The sequence below is a fragment of the Lithobates pipiens genome, unplaced genomic scaffold (assembly GCF_037356315.1).
Source record: "Lithobates pipiens isolate NorthernLeopardFrog02 unplaced genomic scaffold, aLitPip1_a1.2 Scaffold_25, whole genome shotgun sequence".
NCBI classification, from domain to species: Eukaryota; Metazoa; Chordata; class Amphibia; order Anura; family Ranidae; genus Lithobates; species Lithobates pipiens.
The window spans coordinates 109,947,693-109,954,152 of NW_027507787.1; the positions used below are offsets into that span (position 1 = coordinate 109,947,693).

General features: G+C 46.1%; 3 pseudogenes; all 3 read left to right on the forward strand.

Annotated features, from left to right (window-relative positions):
* Positions 1-1,906: 1,906 nt before the first annotated feature.
* LOC143932692 (5S ribosomal RNA) lies at positions 1,907-2,025 on the forward strand (annotated as a pseudogene).
* Positions 2,026-4,998: 2,973 nt separating this feature from the next.
* On the forward strand, positions 4,999-5,117 carry LOC143932179 (5S ribosomal RNA; annotated as a pseudogene).
* A 108-nt stretch (positions 5,118-5,225) lies between these two features.
* LOC143932566 (5S ribosomal RNA) lies at positions 5,226-5,344 on the forward strand (annotated as a pseudogene).
* The last annotated feature ends 1,116 nt before the right edge of the window (positions 5,345-6,460 follow it).

Consider the following 6,460-nt stretch of genomic DNA (forward strand, 5'->3'; position numbering starts at 1 on the left):
TATTACGGTGCTGCTGTCAGTGCTCTGTATCTCCTGCACCCTCTTGTTTGCCTACCCTGGTCCCTGACCTTCCCTCTCCTCCATTGCCTTCATTAGCTCCATAGTCCTGAATTGTCAGAACAATTTCCCAAATAAAAAAAAAATGCTTGTAGTTATCGATCCCAAATTCACCTCATACATGTATTATGCTATTGTCCAGGTGGTGGGACTACGTGCTACCCCCTAATAATTACCCCGTGGCCGCAAATTCGACCTAAAGGTTTGCGAAATTCGCCTCCCATTGAAGTCAATGGAGCCCGCGGCGAACGGTCGTTTTCGCGAACGTTTGTGTCCGTTCGCGTTTCGCGTTCGCGAAACGTCCCGTCGGAAGTTCGTCCATCACTAGTTGAGGGTGCCCAAAGAGATTGCCTATGGCCACATCACCCTGAAAGCAACCAATCTCGTCTGATCTCCGAGCCTAAGCAGGGTCGGGCCTGGTTAGTACCTATATTGGATGCCGTAGGCTTCTTTTTTTTTGGTGCATTGACCTGTTTTTTTTCCCTTTTTTCCAAAGGTGACCATCTTGGCGTTTGTCAAGAGGGTTGCCAAAGTGATTGCCTATTTCCACATCACCCTGAAAGCGTCTAATCTCAGAGGCTAAGCAGGGTCGGTCTGTTTACTACCTGAATGGGAGACTGCCTGGGAATACCAGGTGCCGTAGGTTTCCCAAGGTGACCATCTTTGAGTTTATCAAGAGGGTTGAGGATGGCCAAAAAGATTGCCTACGGCCACATCACCCTGAAAGCGCCCAATCTCAGAGGCTAAGTAGGGTCGGGCCTCGTTAGTACCTGGATGGGAGAACGCCTTGGAATACCAAGTGCTTCTATTTTTTTTTTTGGCGTTGACTTGATTTTTTCCCTTGTATCCCAAGGTGACCATCTTGGCATTTGTCAAGAGGGTTGAGGGTGCCCAAAGAGATTGCCTACACCCACATTCCCTTGAAAGCGTCCGATGTCATCTGATCTTGGAGACTAAGCAGGGTCGGACCTGCTTAGTACCTGGATGGGAGACCGCCTGGGATTACCAGGTGCCGTAATTTTTTTTTTTGCCGTTGACTTTTTTCCCCCTTGTTTCCCAAGGTGAGGATCTTGGTGTTTGTCAAGAGAGTTGAGGGTGCCCAAAGCATTTGTCTACGGCCACATCATCCTGAAAGTGCCCCAACTCGTCGCATCTCTGAGGCTAAGCAGGGGCGGGCCTGGTTAGTACGTAGATGGGAGAGCGCCTGGGAATACCAGGTGATGTAGGTTTCTTTATTGATTTATTTTTTGGCGTTGGCTTGTTTTTTTCCCTTGTTTCTCAAGGTGACCATCTTGGCGTTTGTCAAAGAGGGTTGAGGATGCCCAAGGGATTGCTTACGGGCCATATCACCATGAAAGCGCCCAATTTCATCTGATCTCCGAGGCTAAGCAGGGTCGGGCCTAGTGACCATCTTTGCGTTTGTCAAGAGGGATGAGGGTGCCTAAAGAGATTGCCTATGGGTAGGGTCGGGCCTGGTAAGTACCTGGATGGGAGACCGCCTGGGAATGCAAGGTGCTGTAGGTTTCCTTTTTTTTAAAAAAAATTTTTTTTGGGGCGTTGACTTATTTTTTCCCTTGTTTCCCAAGGTGAATCTTGGTGTTTGTCAAGGGGGTTGAGGATGTCCAAAAAGATTGGCTTACGGCCACATCACCTTGAAAGAGCCCCATCTTGTCTCACCTCAGGGGCTAAGCAGAGGCTGAGCCTGGTTAATACCTGGATGGCAGACCGCCTGGGAATACCAGGCCCCTGGGCTTCTTTTCTTTTTTTGCATTTACTTGTTTTTTTCCCTTGTTTCCCAAGGTGACTATCTTGGCGTTTGTCAAGATGGTTCAGGGCGTCCAAAGAAATTGCCTATGGCCACATCACCCTGAAAGCGACCAATCTCGTCTAATCTTGGAGGCTAAGCAGGGTCAGGCCTGGATAGTACCTGGATGGGTGACTGCCTGGGAATACCAGGTGGCATAGGCTTCTTTTTTTCTTTTTTTTTTGCCATTGACTTATTTTCCCTTGTTTACCAAGGTGACCATCTTGGCGTTTTTCAAGAGTGTTCAGGGTGCCCAAAGGGAATGCCTAAGGCCACATCTCCCTGAAAGCAACCGATCTCGTCTGATCTCGGAGGCTTTGCAGGGTCGGGCCTGGTTAGAATCTGGGTGGGAGACCCCCTGGGGATACCTAGTGCTGTAGGTTTCTTTTTTTTTGGCGTTGACTTGTTTTTTGTCCTTTGTTTCCCAAGGTGACCATCTTGGTGTTTGTCAAGAGGGTTGAGGGTGCCAAAAGAGATTTCCTACGGCCACATCACCCTGAAAGTGCTCGATCTTGTCTGATCTCGGAGGCTGAGCAGCGTCTGACCTGGTTATTAACAAAAGGGAGACCTCCTGGGCAGTGGCGGCTGGTGAAGTTTTAGGATGGGGGGCGCAAGACCACACCCCTCAGATTTGCCCCCCCCACTTATCACAAGCCACACCCCTTATTGAATCAACATCATATACCAGGCTGCACATTATACACTGGGCTCTACTAAAGCAGATGAATCATGGCTATCTTGTGCATAACCACATCAGGCACCTTTTCTGCAACCTGTAAATCGCACATATTTGCATTATGCAACCTGTAAATCACACATATCTGCCTTCTGCAACCTGTAAATCACACATATCGGCCTTCTGCAACCTGTAAATGACACATATCTGCATTCTGCAACCTGTAAATTGCACATATCTGCATTCTGTAAATCGCACATAACTGCGTTCTGCAACCTGTAAATTGCACATATCTGCATTCTGCAACCTGTAAATTGCCCATATCTGCATTCTGCAACATGTAAATCACACATATCTGCATTCTGTAAATCGCATTCTGTAAATCGCACATATCTGCATTCTCTGAATTGCATTCTGTAAATCGCACATATCTGCATTCTGTAAATCGCACATATCTGCAACTTGTAAATAGCACATATCTACAACCTGTAAATCGCACATATCTGCATTCTGCAACCTGTAAATTGCCCATATCTGCATTCTGCAACATGTAAATCGCACATATCTGCATTCTGTAAATCGCACATATCTGAATTCTGTAAATCGTACATATCTGCATTCTGTAAATCACACATCTGCATTCTGTAAATTGCACATATCTACAACCTGTAAATAGCACATATCTGCATTCTGTAAATCATATTCTGTAAATCGCACATATCTGCATTCTGCAAATCGCACATATCTGCAGCCTGTAAATAGCACATATCTACAACCTGTAAATCACACATATCTGCATTCTGCAACCTGTAAATCACACATATCTGCCTTCTGCAACCTGTAAATCACACATATCTGCATTCTGTAAATCACACATAACTGCATTCTGCAACCTGTAAATTGGAAATATCTGCATTCTATAAATCGCACATAACTGTGTTCTGCAACCTGTAAATTGCACATATCTGCATTCTGCAACCTATAAATTGCCCATATCTGCATTCTGCAACATGTAAATCGCACATATCTGCATTCTGTAAATCGCATTCTGTAAATCGCACATATCTGCATTCTGTAAATCACACATCTGCATTCTGTAAATCGCACATATCTGCATTCTGTAAATCGCACATCTGCATTCTGTAAATCGCATTCTGTAAATAGCACAAATCTACAACCTGTAAATCGCACATATCTGCATTCTACAACCTGTAAATGGCCTATATCTGCATTCTGCAACATGTAAATCGCACATATCTACATCCTGTAAATCGCATTCTGTAAATCGCACATATCTGCATTCTGTAAATCACATATCTGCATTCTGTAAATTGCACATATCTACAACCTGTAAATTGCACATATCTACAACATGCAAATCGCACATATCTACAACCTGTAAATTGCACATATCTACAACCTGTAAATAGCACATATCTGCATTCTGTAAATCGCATTCTGTAAATCGCACATATCTACAACCTGCAAATCGCACATATCTACAACCTGTAGATTGCACATATCTACAACCTATAAATCGCACATTTCTACAACCTGCAAATCACATATATCTACAACCTGTGAATAGCACATATCTGCATTCTGTAAATCGCATTCTGTAAATTGCACATATCTACAACCTGTAAATCGCACATATCTACAACCTGTAAATCGCACATATCTACAACCTGTAAATCTTGTTTGGGGGGGAGTATGCTGCCGACCACCGATAATAACCCTTTTTTTTTTAAATCTTGTTTGGGGGGGGTATGCTGCCAAACACCGATAATAAGTTATTATCTGCGGTCAGCAGCATACCCCCCAACAAGATTTTAAAAAAAAGGTTGTTATCGGTGGTCGGCAGCATTAACCCCCATACCTGCCCCCCCAAACAAGATTTAAAAAAAGGGTTAATATCGGTGGTCGGCAGTATTTACCCCCCCCCACCCCGCTAAACAAGATTTTAAAAATAAGGGTTATTATCGTGGTTGGCAGCATACCCCCCCGAGAAGATTTAAAAAAAGAAGGGTTATTATTAATAACCCTTGTTTTTTTATAGCTTCTTGGGGGGGTTGTATGCTGCCGGCCACCGATAATAACACTTTTTCTTTAAATCTTGTTTAGCAGGGGGGGGGGGGGGTGAAGGGGGTTGGGGTATGCTGCCAAGTGCGACCACCATAGTCACCCTGTGGATGTGGAGGGGGTACCGGCGGCGGCGCTGAATAAATAATAAAGAATTAGTAAGCTGCCATGCGGCAGCCCTTTACCTGATCCTCTCAGGCGGGCAGAACAGAGAAGTGCTGTGCCAACGTCACTTCCTTGAGTGATGTCGGAAGCACCGCCCACTGCTCACTCAAAGTGCAAGTCTTTTTTTTTTGGGTGTTGACTTGTTATTTTCCCTTGTTTACCAAGGTTAACATCTTGGCGTTTTTCAAGAGGGTTGCGAGTGCCCAAAGTGATTGAATACGGCCACATCTCCCTGAAAGCAACCAATCTCATATGATCTCGGAGGCTTAGCAGGGTCGGGCCTGGTTAGAGCCTGGATGGAAGACCCCCTGGGAATACCAGGTGCCGTAGGCTTTTTTTTAACATGTTGTTGGCGTCGACGACTTGTTTTATTTTTCTGCTTATTTGCCGAGCTGACCATCTTGGTGTTTGTCAAGAGGGTTGGGAGTGGCCAGCAAAATCGCCTACGGCCGCATCACCCGGAATGTGCCTGATCTCGTCTGATCTCGGATGCTAACCAGGGTTGTGCCTGGTTAGTACCTTGATGGGAGACTACTTGGGAATACCAGGTGCCGTATGCTTTTTTTTAATATGTTGTTGGTGTCGACGACCTGTTTTTTTTCTGCTTGTTTGCCGAGGTGACCATCTTGGCATTTGTCAAGAGGGTTGAGAGTGACCAGCAAGATCACCTACAGCCACGTCACCCTGAATGTGCCCAATCTCGCCTGATATCGGATGCTAAGCAGGGTCTGAAATGGTTAGTACATAGATGGGAGACCACCTGGGAATGGTTAGTATACTGATACATAAATCCCTGATGTTTGAAATACTGAATGTCCAACTGGACCCGGGGAGCAGAAATGTGATCCTGCATGCTGTTATAGACACGGTGGAAATGGTAATTGTGGATCTTTACATCCCACCACCGGTTACCACTGCCCTGTTAAAGCTACTGGTTCCCCTCCTGTCTAGTTACCCCACCGATACCATTATTATCCCGGGTGATTTTAACATGGTACCAAACCCTGCATTGGATAGGATGTCCCTGGGGGGTGGAGTGGACTCCCTGCTATCGAGATGAGCTGACCTTTATGGCCTTATTGATGTTTGGCGGTGGAGACACCCGGGGGAGAAGGCCTATACATGTCACTCCACCTCCTATAGAGCTATGTCACGGATTGACCTGGTGTTGGTTAGTGGCGGGATTCTCTCACGGGTGCGGGTGGTGGACATGCTTCCGAGAGGCATCTCGGATCATGCCCCCATGCTATGTACCTTTCAAATGCTGACTCCCCCCACGGAGAGAATCTGGCGCTTATCTAGGTATTGGATCTCTGACCCGCTGGTGGAGATGGAGATTTCTAAACATATCCAGACTTACTGGCTAACAAATGCGGGTTCGGCCTCAGAACTTAATGTGTGGGATGCGTTTAAGGCATACATTAGGGGGGCATACCAATCCTCTATAGCTAGGGCCCGACACGACTCGGCAAATACTTTGGCGGAAGCTGAGGCATCTGCCAGGGAGCTGGAGGCTCGCTATGCCTCCACCCAGAACCCTATTACTTATCTAGACATGCAAACGGCTTACAGGGAGGTGCTTCTTAGCCCACGTACACACGATCGGAGATTTTGGCAACCAAATCCATCGGATTTTGCCCGTCGGATTGAGTCCGACGGATTGTGCCCGAAACTGT